Source organism: Ursus americanus, chromosome 30, assembly GCF_024610735.1.
Source record: "Ursus americanus isolate L20-20 chromosome 30, mUrsAme1.1.p, whole genome shotgun sequence".
Lineage (NCBI taxonomy): Eukaryota > Metazoa > Chordata > Mammalia > Carnivora > Ursidae > Ursus > Ursus americanus.
The window spans coordinates 1,106,011-1,118,054 of record NC_142156.1 but is presented as its reverse complement, the minus strand read 5'-3'; positions in this window follow the sequence as shown (position 1 = coordinate 1,118,054).

The window sequence follows — 12,044 nt, the reverse complement described above, 5'->3', positions numbered from 1 at the left end:
GAGAGATGTACCACCGAAAGGGTAAGAAGACTCTGAGGGCAATTTTTTACCTTCTTTTTTTTTTTTTAAGATTTTATTTATTTATTCGACAGAGATAGAGACAGCCAGTGAGAGAGGGAACACAAGCAGGGGGAGTGGGAGAGGAAGAAGCAGGGTCATAGCGGAAGAGCCTGATGTGGGGCTCGATCCCATAACGCCGGGATCACGCCCTGAGCCGAAGGCAGACGCTTAACCGCTGTGCCACCCAGGCGCCCCAATTTTTTACCTTCTTGAGCAGTTGGGGAAATAAGACTAGCATACTTTTGTCATTCAGAGGGCAATGTGTGACCATATGCAGGAACCCAGAGCTGAAAGGTGTGGTAGGGCCCTGGGGGGATGGGAGGGTCCACGGGATTGGCAAAAGTTTCACCAAGGAGGAGGGACCCCAGGAGTGTCTTGAAAAAGGGGATTGGACGGGGTAGGGAGAAGGAGCGCACTTCAGGCAAGGAAGATCTGCGAAAGGAGAGGAAGTAGGTCACATACAGGAGGCAGAGGGACACCCAGCACACGCTGTGTCTCTGAGGGGCGCTGAACCCAGTGAGCCACAGGAAAATATAGATTCTTGGTGTGGCAATTTTTCTTAAGGTAAAAGCTCTCCCACGGTTTGTGTGCTTAGTGGTTAAGAGCATGGGTTGCTGAGCAAGAATGGCTGGCCTCAAATGCCTCTTCTGCTGAGTGATTCTGTTTCTTTCTCTAAATGGGAGAGGACAATGGCATTCACCTCATGGAGCTATGGCGAGAATGATAGGAATCAATTCATCTTATCACAGTGCCTGGCAAATAGCAAGCTCCCAATAAATATAGCAATTATTATCATTAAACTCTAACACATAATCCATTTAACTTCTCTGCATGAAGCAGTGTGTTGTCCTCGAGGAGCTCCTACTAGAAACAACTAGGCAGGCACGCGAGCAGTGACGTATGGTACAGTCAACACGGATTTGTTGAGGGACTACCTATACTCAGCTGAGCAAAGTACTGGCAACTAGGGGGAACATGAAGGCAATGAGACATGTTGGAAATGGAAAAAAAAAAAGCACAGGTGATGGATGAATGGATAAACAAAATGTGGTCTACGTGTATGATAAAATAGTATTCTGCTTTAAAAAGGAAGGACATTTGGGGTGCCGGGTGACTCAGTCGGTTAGGCGTCTGACTCTTGATTTTGGCTCGGGTCATGATCTCAGGGTCATGAGATCGAGCCCCACATGGGGCTCTGTTCTGATCAAGGAGTCCGCTTGAGGATTCTCCCCCTCTCCCTCTCCCTCTGCACCTCTCCCCCACCCCTGCTTGCATGTACTCTCTCTCTTTAAAAAAATAAATAAATAAATAAAAAGCAAGGACATTCTAAAATAAACATGGATAAACTTTGAGGACATTATGCTAAGTGAAAAAAGCCAGTCACAAAAGGACATTTACTGTATGACCCCACTTCTGTGAGGGACCTCGGGCAGTCAGATTCCTAGAGAGGGAAAGTAGAATGGTGGTGGCCTGGGGCTGGGGAAGGGAGAATGGGGAGTTAGTGTTGAATGGGCACAGACTTTCTGTTTGGGAAGTTGAAAAAGTTCTGCAGGTGGGTGGAGGCAGTGGCCGCACGAAATGGGAATGCCCTTGAAGTTACAGAACTGTACCCTTAAAAATGGTGAATATGGTAAGTTTTATGTTATGTGTATTTTGCCACAAGAAAAACAAGAAAAAATTCACATGTAGAATCTTCATCATGACAATTGTGGGAGTGAGAGATCTTTCTTTATTGTGATTTCAGGATATTTGTTTTGACTTTTCGGATTATAGTTAAGGGACTTCAAGCCCTTTAGAAATATTTGCTGCAATTATAGTTTCTTACCAGCAGGTGGCAATGTAGAGCTGGAAGGATGTTTAATAGTGGTGCATTTATGTTCATTCGTTCACCGTTAAGTATTCTTTTGAAAGCCTACGCACACAAAGCCTTGAGATTTTAAGGATTAATTAGACATTATCTGCCATCTCAAGCAGTTTACTAGTCTAGTAGAGAGGGACAGACATGGAACCAAGTAAATGCGGTAAAGTTCTCTGAATTCTGTAGAGATTACTGCGGGAACCCATAGGGTGTGCGTGGTCAATTATAAAAGGGAAGAAAAAATATCATTTCCTTTCCTGGAGAAATGCATGCTTAACTTGGCTAGTCACCTTTCATCTTAATTTTAAAAACACGCTGGAAGGTGCTTTATGTCTAGCATCTCATCTGATCTTCACAGCAACCTATAGGATCACATTATTAGCCACCTTTTGCAGATAAGGCTGTTGGCCTGAAGGCCCCCCAGGGTCCTGAAAGGGGTGGAGCACCCGTCTGATCGCAAAGCCTGCGCCTTTTCCAGAAGGAACTCTCCAGCCTTTACAGATTGAAAAAAATCACACCATTCTTCTTCCACTAATTCCAAAAGGAAAAAATCAAACAAGCCCACTTCCTTTCTAGCTCACTTAGGCAGATTAATCTGCATATAATGACTGATGAATTAATTAACTCTTTGCCCAGTTGCCTTAGCAACTGGTTTCTTTTAGAATTTGGCTTGGTTACAGAGTTTAAAGCAACAGCATTCCTTTGACAACAGTCAAATTGTATATGAAATTAAATGGAACATAGACACATTTTACCACAGGTGGGAACTATGTAGCTTTCTCAGAAAAGTTGGAATGGCTCTTCCTACAGCTTGCAGGGCTGCTGGCAAAGAACAAGGGAGATAGAACCTAATATTTGTCTATCTTTGCCATTATGTAATTTTTTTACATCTGTCATTAAGTAGGAACGTTTCAACAGATTTAAACTATAAATAAATGAAAGACTGACATTCAAAAGGGGAGTCTTTGCAGATAAATCTCAATCTGATTTAGATGTATTATAGGATTGAACAATTACAGAAATATGTTAATGTTGTTATTGACAGCCAGGATTTTCAGAGAGGAAGAATGATGTACAAATACAGAATGAGGGAAGGCAAGGGAGAGCCTGTGAGGATGACCTGGATTGTAGTGGCCGTTGTGAAATCGTGCTTTCCAAAATATATATGTATATGTTGATGGTATGGGCATGTATGTGTGTACATTTGTATGCTGTGTACACATATATGTATATATACTTGACCTTGAACAATGCAAGGTTAGGGTGTCGACCCCCTGCACAGTCGAAAATCTGCGTTTAACTTTTAACTCTTCAAAAACTTAACTATAGGGGCTCCTGGGTGTCTTAGTTGGTTAAGCGTCTGCCTCCGGCTCAGGTCATGATCTCAGGGTCCTGGGATTGAGCTTCGTATCGGGCTCCCTTCTCAGCGGACAGTCTGCTTCTCCCTCTCCCTCTGGCCCCTCAAATAAATAAATAAAATCTTAAACAAACAAACAAACAGAAAAACCCAAAACTTAACTGCTAGTGGCCTACCGTTGACCAGAAGGCTTATGTTAACATAAACAATTGATTAGATATGTATTTTTGCATGTTATATGTATTCTATACTGTATTCTTATAATAAAGAAGCTAGAGAAAAGAAAATGTTATTAAGAAAATCATAAGGAAGAGAAAATATATTTATAGTATTGTACTGTATTGAAAAAACCCCCCGCATATAGATGGATTTGTGCAGTATGAATTTGAGTTGTTCAAGGGTCAAGGGTACATGCCTACATTTCTTCATTTGGTCTGTTGGAAAGGCCAAGAAGTTAAGTCACTCCAACAGCAGTGAGCCACCTCTTGCCCGGGTCTGACTCTTAGTCTTACTTATCACCACAAGGAACCAGGGCTCCTCGAAGAAATGGGTGATATCAGCCTGGGGGCCAGGGTAGATGCAAGGTAAACCTGGAACATGGTCATGCCAGAAAGTAAGAAAGTGCTTTAAAACTGTTGGTGGAATGTCACTGGGACACAAGAGCCAGACCGAAGGGGCTCTCATTTAGTCAAATCTGGGATGATATGAGCACCCAAATATTTAGGTACAGAAATGAATTCTAAACCACTGAAAAATATAGGAATATTATGTGTCCAATAACAAAGAGATAAGTAAATAAATGGGGGAGAAGGGAGGGATCTTGCTAGCTAGCTGCTAGAGAATGTGAACGTAATCCTGGAACGGGAGAATCAGCATTTGCAAACAGCATAGCGAAGTTTGGGTCAGGCAAGATCCAGACACAGAGGCTCCATCTAGGGGAACTTTTTTTTTTTTTTAAGATTTTATTTATTTATCTGACAGAGAGAGAGAGTATGACAGAGAGAGAGAGAGAGCATGAGAGAGAGCAGAAGTGGAGGGGAGGAGCAGAGGGAGAGGGACAAGCAGACTCCCCGCTGAGCAAGGAGCCCAATGCTGGGCTTGATCCCAGGACCCATGAGATCACTACCTGAGCCGAAACCAAGAGTTGGATGGTTAACTGACTGAGCCCTGCAGGCGTCCTCTCTGAATAAAAGGGGAAGGCGCCCCCTTCCACATAAAAAGTTAAGTAAAACAACACCACAGGGATTCTATGCTCCACGAAAGGCTCAAAAGCACATTAAGAACCAAGTGTCCCTAGGACATCTAGTTCTGCAGAGTTCTCTCCAGGCTGTGTGACCTTGTTCAGTCAACAACCTACACAACTGCGATATTTCTGTTCATGTCCTTTAGTGGTACATCGAGTGCCTGGAGTACAGTAATAACATGGTGTTATTGTTGGACAGCTAAGAGCATCTGACCATCCTCGGCCTCTGTGATTATTACAGCTCTTTTAGCTTTGCAGTTGAGTCCCTGAAAATCGCTTGTTGTCCTGCTGCCATCAAGCAGGTCCTCAGCTGCTCCACATGGGACTCACACCACACAATTCCCCGTTTGCCCTGGAAGGAGCTGCTTCTCATTCCCTACAGGGTCACGGGTCTGAGGGGAAAGCACTCTGAGGCTCGGAGGCAGAGAGGCTGGAGACATCATCCAACTGGGCTCTGCCCACAGAGGTCAGACCTTCCAGACATCATCCTGCCCCTCTGGGAGACTGGAATCTGGCCCCCAGAGAGGCATAACTGCCCACGGCAGACATGACAATACAAGTTATGGGCAGTGAAGCCACGGAGGCCAACAGTCAGGGGCACCTTGGTCTGGACGGTGCTCAGGCAGGACCCAAAGCCGCTCAGGAGGAGGCCCCTGGGGGAACAGAGAGACTACCAGTAGCCAAGGTTTGTGGGGGGAGAGGCTGTGTTCAGGCTGAGGACCTGTGACCAGGAAGTGTGCAGCCAAGTAGCTGGAAGAGACAACGGTGGCAGGCTGGGTCTGTGGGAAGTTTCAAATATTCAAATAAGAAACTTAAGTCAGGCCTGTTTCCCTTCCGTGCTGAGGCAGCCCCCAAGCTCACTACCTTATGTGCAGCAGAAAGGATCCTGTGCTGGGTGTTCTCCTGGTGCTGCAGACCCATGTGTCCAGGAGGCTGGCCTCTGCAGACCGCCTCGTCTGGGCTCCCTGCTCCCAGCTCCCGAGGGTGCAGAGGGGACAGACAGAAGGGCGGGGCTAGAGGACCCTGCCAGCCTGTGGTCTGGCTGTGGCTTTTGCCTTCCCCGAAAGCCACGGTTCCTGGCCCAAGGCCCTGAGCTTGGCTCCAACAACTGCTGTGGCCTCTGCCCCTCAGGCCTGGGCTGGTGATGGCCCCCTGCTGTTGCCAGCCCTTGGATGCCACGCCATCCCTTCTTGGTTTCCCGAACCCTCTGCAAACTTTGATAAATAACATCTTCATCAAGCACCCTTAAAGAACTTGGTTTGAATAGGGTATTTGTCTTCTGCCAGGATCCTGACCTGAACGGGGTCCTTCCTCTGAATTGACGTGTCCCTGTGCCAGGCCCATTGTTTGGGAAACAGAGCCACCTTGATTTGAGACTCCACTGCTATGTTGGGCAGGTGTCCCCATGCAGTGATCTGACGTGGGCCATGCTTTCAGAAGGAAGAAACCCCCCACACTGGAAAGGTGAGGGAAGGGACAGGTGGGGGGTTCAATCTACACGGAACTGGAGGCCCAGCCAGGGTGGCGAAGACAATACACATTACGAGGAAGAGTGAAAGGGAGAAACATTCAGAAAAACGTGCAAGAACCTGGGGGGTCGAGGAGAGGGAGAGAGAAAAAGCGCTCAAGATCCTTAGAATGGACTAGAAGACAGTATATACAATGTGAAGCATTTGCAGTCGTCAGTGCAAAGCAGCAAGCTATTCTTCTACGGAAAGGATTAAGATAATGGACAAGCTAATTTCGTAGTCACTACATCAATATTTGGCTACATGTATGTTTTTCAATTTTTAAATTTGAACTTACAAAACGTTGTAAGAATAGCATAAAATTTTTCTGCATACCCTTCACCCAGAGCCTTTCTTGTTATCATGTTGCTGCATGGGCTTAATCATACACTCTATGTTCTCATACTTTATAGGCACACTTTTTCCAGAACTATCTGAGAGTAGGAGGCAGACATTATGTCCTTGTCAGTGCGTATTTCCTACGAACAAGATTCTCTCATTGAACTACAAACATCATTACGGTCCCATTAGCTAAGCTGCAGTCCACATTCAAAGTCTACCAGTAGAAAGGATGATGTCCCTTAGAGCCATCCCCCATCCCTCTTTCAGGAGCTGACCCGCCATCACACAGCATGTGGTTGTCATGTTTATCTTTTTCAGTACATCTGGGAAACATCCACCCCGCAGTTCATGCGGGAAAACTATGAAGGATGCTTTTCATGTGCTGAAGGAGGACGTGACCTCCAGCAGCTTCTAAACAGCACGGCAAAATCTGCTCTCCGACCCGGGCCTGTCCCCCAGGGCCTTTTGCAAATAGGGGTTGCAAAATCCTGGCATGAATCTTTTAAGACAAATGCTGTACAAAGGTGTTGTCAAGGGTGCCTGGTGCTTTTTCCAATCCTCATTCAGGAGATAGCCTTTACTCTTACTTACCTTTCAAATTAGTTAAAAATAAAACGAATGCCTCCACATTAGAATTGAAACAGCACACAAGTATCTTTAATAAAAGCAATCTCAGCCCACCCATGGGAAGAAAACGTAAGGGTTCTGGAGGCATATTGCTGGCCCAGTGCAAGGAAAAGTTTGCGCTTTTGCTCTGTCCTTCCACATTCTCTTTTTACAATTAACTTGTATTCTTTTTTTTGAAAGATTTTATTTATTTATTTTTGCGAGAGAGAGAGAGAGAGAGAGAGAAAATGAGAGAGAGAGAGAGCACAAGCAGGGGGAGCGGCAGCCCGAGGGAGAAGCCGGCACCCTGCTGAGCAGGGAGCCTGATGTGGGACTCGATCCCAGGACTCTGGGATCATGACCTGAGCTGAAGACTGCCGCTTAACCCACTGAGCCATCCAGGCGCCCTAATTTGTATTCTTTTAAAGCGACCAATGGAGGACTGAAATTACTGGAATTATCCGTCGCTTGTAACCACCTCTTCAGTTAGTCCGCCTCCCTTACCAGCACCAGCCGCTAATACTCTCAGTGCCTGCCAACGGTCTCACTGGCCCAGCGCTTTCCTCTCCCTTTGTCTGGAAAGGTTTCCAACAGGATCTTTGGATATCTATGCAAATCCTCTCCCAACGCTAGGCCCCTGCCAGTGTCTCCTGCCCGAAGGGGACCTTGGTCTTGCAGTGACTCATCTCATGGAAATGCCAGTGGGGTTTTATTTTTTTAATTTTTTAAAATGTTTTTTTATTATATTATGTTAGTCACCATACAGTACATCCCTGGTTTCTGATGTAAAGTTCAATGATTCATTAGTTGTGTATAACACCCAGTGCACCATGCAATACGTGCCCTCCTTACTACCCATCACCAGTCTATCCCATTCCCCCACCCCCTCCCCTCTGAAGCCCTCAGTTTGTTCCCCAGAGTCCATAGTCTCTCATGCTTCATTCCCCCTTCTGATTACCCCCCCTTTCTTTATCCCTTTCTTCCCCTACCGATCTTCCTAGTTCTTATGTTCCATAGATGAGAGAAATAAAATGATAATTGTCTTTCTCTGCTTGACTTATTTCACTTAGCATTATCTCCTCCAGTGCCGTCCATGTTGCAGCAAATGTTGAGAACTCGTTCTTTCTGATAGCTGAGTAATATTCCATTGTATATATGGACCACAACTTCTTAATCCAATCATTTGTTGAAGGGCATCTCGGTTCCTTCCACGATTTAGCTATTGTGGACAATGCTGCTATGAACATTGGGGTGCATATGGCCCTTCTCTTCACTACGTCTGTATCTTTAGGGTAAACACCCAGTAGTGCAATTTCTGGGTCATAGGGTAGCTCAATTTTTAACTTTTTAAGGGACCTCCACACTGTTTTCCAGAGTCGCTGCACCAACCTGCATTCCCACCAACAATGTAGGAGGGATCCCCTTTCTCCACATCCTCTCCAGCAATTGTTGTTTCTTGCCTTGTTAATTTTTGCCATTCTAACTGGCGGAAGGTGGTATCTTAGTGTGGTTTTGATTTGAATTTCCCTGATGGCTAATGATTTTGAACATTTTTTCATGTGTCTGTTGTCCATTTGTATGTCATCATTGGAAAAGTGTCTGTTCATATCTTCTGCCCATTTTATGATTTATTTGTTTCTCGCATATTGAGTTTGAGAAGTTCTTTGTAGATCTTGGATACCAGTCTTTTATCTGTAGCATCATTTGCAAATATATTCTCCCATTCCATGGGCTGCCTCTTAGTTTTTTTGATTGTTTCCTTGGCTGTGCAGAAGCTTTTTATCTTGATGAAGTCCCACATGTTCATTTTATCTTTTGTTTCTCTTGCCTTTGGAGATGTGTCATGAAAAAGGTTGCTTTGGCCGATGTCGTAGAGGTTGCTGCCTATGTTCTCCTCTAGGATTTTGATGGATTCTTGTCTCACATCGAGGTCTTTCATCCATTTGGAGTTTATCTTTGTGTATGGTGTGAGATAGTGGTCAAGTTTCATTCTTTTGCATGTAGCTGTCCAATCTTCCCAGCACCATTTATTGAAGAGACTGTCTTTTTCCCACCGGATGTTTTTTCCTGCTTTGTCAAAGATTAGTTGCCCAAAGAGCCAAGGGTCCATGTGGGGTTTTAACTCCCTCCCTCATTGCTGTGGTTCGATGAATGCCTGGTTTCTCTACTAGAAGCAGCCCCTCCAAGGGCTGTTTCCTACGGTGCTTGTCAGATCCGTGATGTGACAAGCTGAGTGAGTGAATGAAAGAGAGACTCCAGGGGAGACTCCACTTAGGGATGGGTGTTGTCCCCCTGGGAACCCAAAGCCACCCCAAAGCCATGAGGGGGTTAGGATCCTCGGCTAGCCCATGAGATCCCCATGGTCCCCACAACACCCGTGAGGATCCCTGCCCAACTGTGTCTAGTTTTGTTCTGTGTGTGTTTGTCGGCACCAAATGGACAGAAAGCTCCTGACACTCAGCTCTCAGTTTTATTCATGTTTCACAATCATTTCCGTTTACCATATCCTAAATGATGAAAATCTGAAGCAGTATATTTAGGGACCTAGATTTCCCATAAACACTATTAGCATCTTTTTAAAGTCTATAATCCATAAAGGAAAAGAGTTTACGACTGCATACGAATGTTCCTGGCATCGTAGAATTCCTCCCCCTAATTAAGAATAATAGGAGATATCTCAATCTTCATCAAATATATTTCTGAAACATTACTTTGCATTCCTGTTTAACCAAATAAAGTGTTTTATTTTATTTTTTTTTAAAGATTTTATTTATTTATTCGACAGAGAGAGAGACAGCCAGTGAGAGAGGGAACACAAGCAGGGGGAGTGGGAGAGGAAGAAGCAGGCTCATAGCGGAGGAGCCTGATGTGGGGCTTGATCCCAGAACGCCGGGATCACGCCCTAAGCCGAAGGCAGACGCTTAACCGCTGTGCCACCCAGGCGCCCCCTAAATAAAGTGTTTTAAAGTAACTTACCTTTCCTTGATTTTACAAGATCTTCTAGAAACCAAAAGGAACGATCAAAATTCTATGCTCTCTACTGTTGTTTTCTTTCATATGATAATGAAATGGTTGCATGCAGGAGACTTTTTAATTTTTAAAAATTTTTTTTGAATTTCTTTTTTTTTTTTAAGATCTTATTTATTTGAGAGAGAGAGTGAGAGAGAGAGAGCATGCAAGGGGGGTGAGGGGCACAGGGAAGAGCAGACTCCCACTGAACAGGGAGCCTACTTCGGGGCTCAATCCTAGGCCCCTGGGATCATGACCTGAGCCGAAGGCAGATGCTTAACTGACTGAGCCACTCAGGCGCCCACAGGAGACTTTCCCTAAAAAAGGTTTTACTGTGGACATTTTCAAACATATGCACAAGTAGACAGAAGAGTATAATGAGTCCTTCGTAAAATAATCGACAATATTGCTTCATGTCATAAAACGTGCAGTCATGGTCAGTGTGGGAGAAGGTTCTTGACACTGGGCCTCCAGTTTCAGAGTTCCCATGCTCTAGTTCCAAGATCCTGATGGATAGCCATCCTCTCACCAAGCCCCAGCTGTGAACGATTGCTGCAGGATTAGTGGTGAAGTATCGCGAGATGAAAAACGTGATTTTCCTGGCTGCTGATGTTATTTGATCGGGTATATTGGACCAGAAATTAAAAACACATCCTATACTTACAGATACACACCCCCAACTCCAGGCACAATTCCTACACTCGAGTAGGAAAGTGACAAGAGTCTTTACTGATCCCATGTTGATTGTATGCTAGGAATGTGGTCATTTCTTTGTCATCCCCCCCTTTTCCTTTAACAGCTGAATTTAGAAAAGTACATGTTACAGTATCTATAAAAAGTATGTAAAGAAAAGTTTGATTCCTTTGAATCTAATGGATCATGTTTTTATTACACATGCAAATAATCAAGTCATTGCCTGTTCCCCAGAGCTGGCTGGAGCCTGAGAGCCATTTGTTTAGGCCCCATCACCATGTTTTCAGCCCTCAGAGCTCAGCGATGACGGTTTCAACCTAATGCAGTCTGTGTGATTTGATCCTTTTGCATAAAGAAAAGTTACTGCTCTTGCTTACTTTCTCAACTCCGCTAAGAAGGAACCCTTGAGCCTCTGGAAAGACAGTTGCATTTGTCCAAGAACATGAGACCACCCCCGCCCCCCCTCAACGTTTAATCTTTCCTGGTGAGTTGGGAGCATGAAAGTCCTGAAAAGTCTTGCAGTGCAAACCTCCCACAGCGTGGCACAGATGAGTCAAGGAGAAATAAGTACCACTTCTTCACTGCGAATTCTCTGCCAGCTCCTTACCTTCTCACCTGCCTGATACTTGGATTTTGTTTGTGTGGACCGTATCACTGATCTCCCCAAGTACTTATTGAGTGCTGATGACATGCCAGGTGTCTCAAGGAGTGAGAGACTCACACACTGGCGAGCTGTGGGTTCTGTTAAGGGTTCTATTCTTTATCCCAAGGACAGCGGAAGTCACTGAGCTGTCAGAGCAGGGCGGCAACAGGCTAAGTTTGATCTCAAAAGAATTAAAATATGTGGAGAACGGATTACAGGGAGGACAAAACCAGAATCAGGTGGCAGTTAGCAGGTAGTGTGCTTTCTCCGGGACAGAGGTGACGGGAGCAGTTTTGCAGAACCGACGGGTGTGTGACTTGACCAGGACTGTGCAGAATGACATGTGCACACAAGTCTTGGGGCTTGGATTTCTTTAGCACAGAAAAGATATTCCCAGAAGAGAAGAAAGAGAACATACAGATGAGGGGATGGGACTTGCTGCTGGTTTCACTTCAATTCCAGAATGCTGGTGGGTGTCCAGGTTAGCACCACCTGGGCCTCATGCTAGTTTTCCAATTAACAGAACACCAACTTGGGTGGCAGGCAACCAGGTAATCAGTATTGATTCCGAGGGTCCCTGGTACACAGGTTGCAGATTTCAAGAAACCTGTACCCGGAGTTCTCGGTGCTTTTCTGTTCGACAGCACCACCTGGCGGCTGGGTCTAGGAATAACCCAACCGTGAGCACAGAACTTCAGCGCCTGTCTCACTTTTCAAGTGCCTGC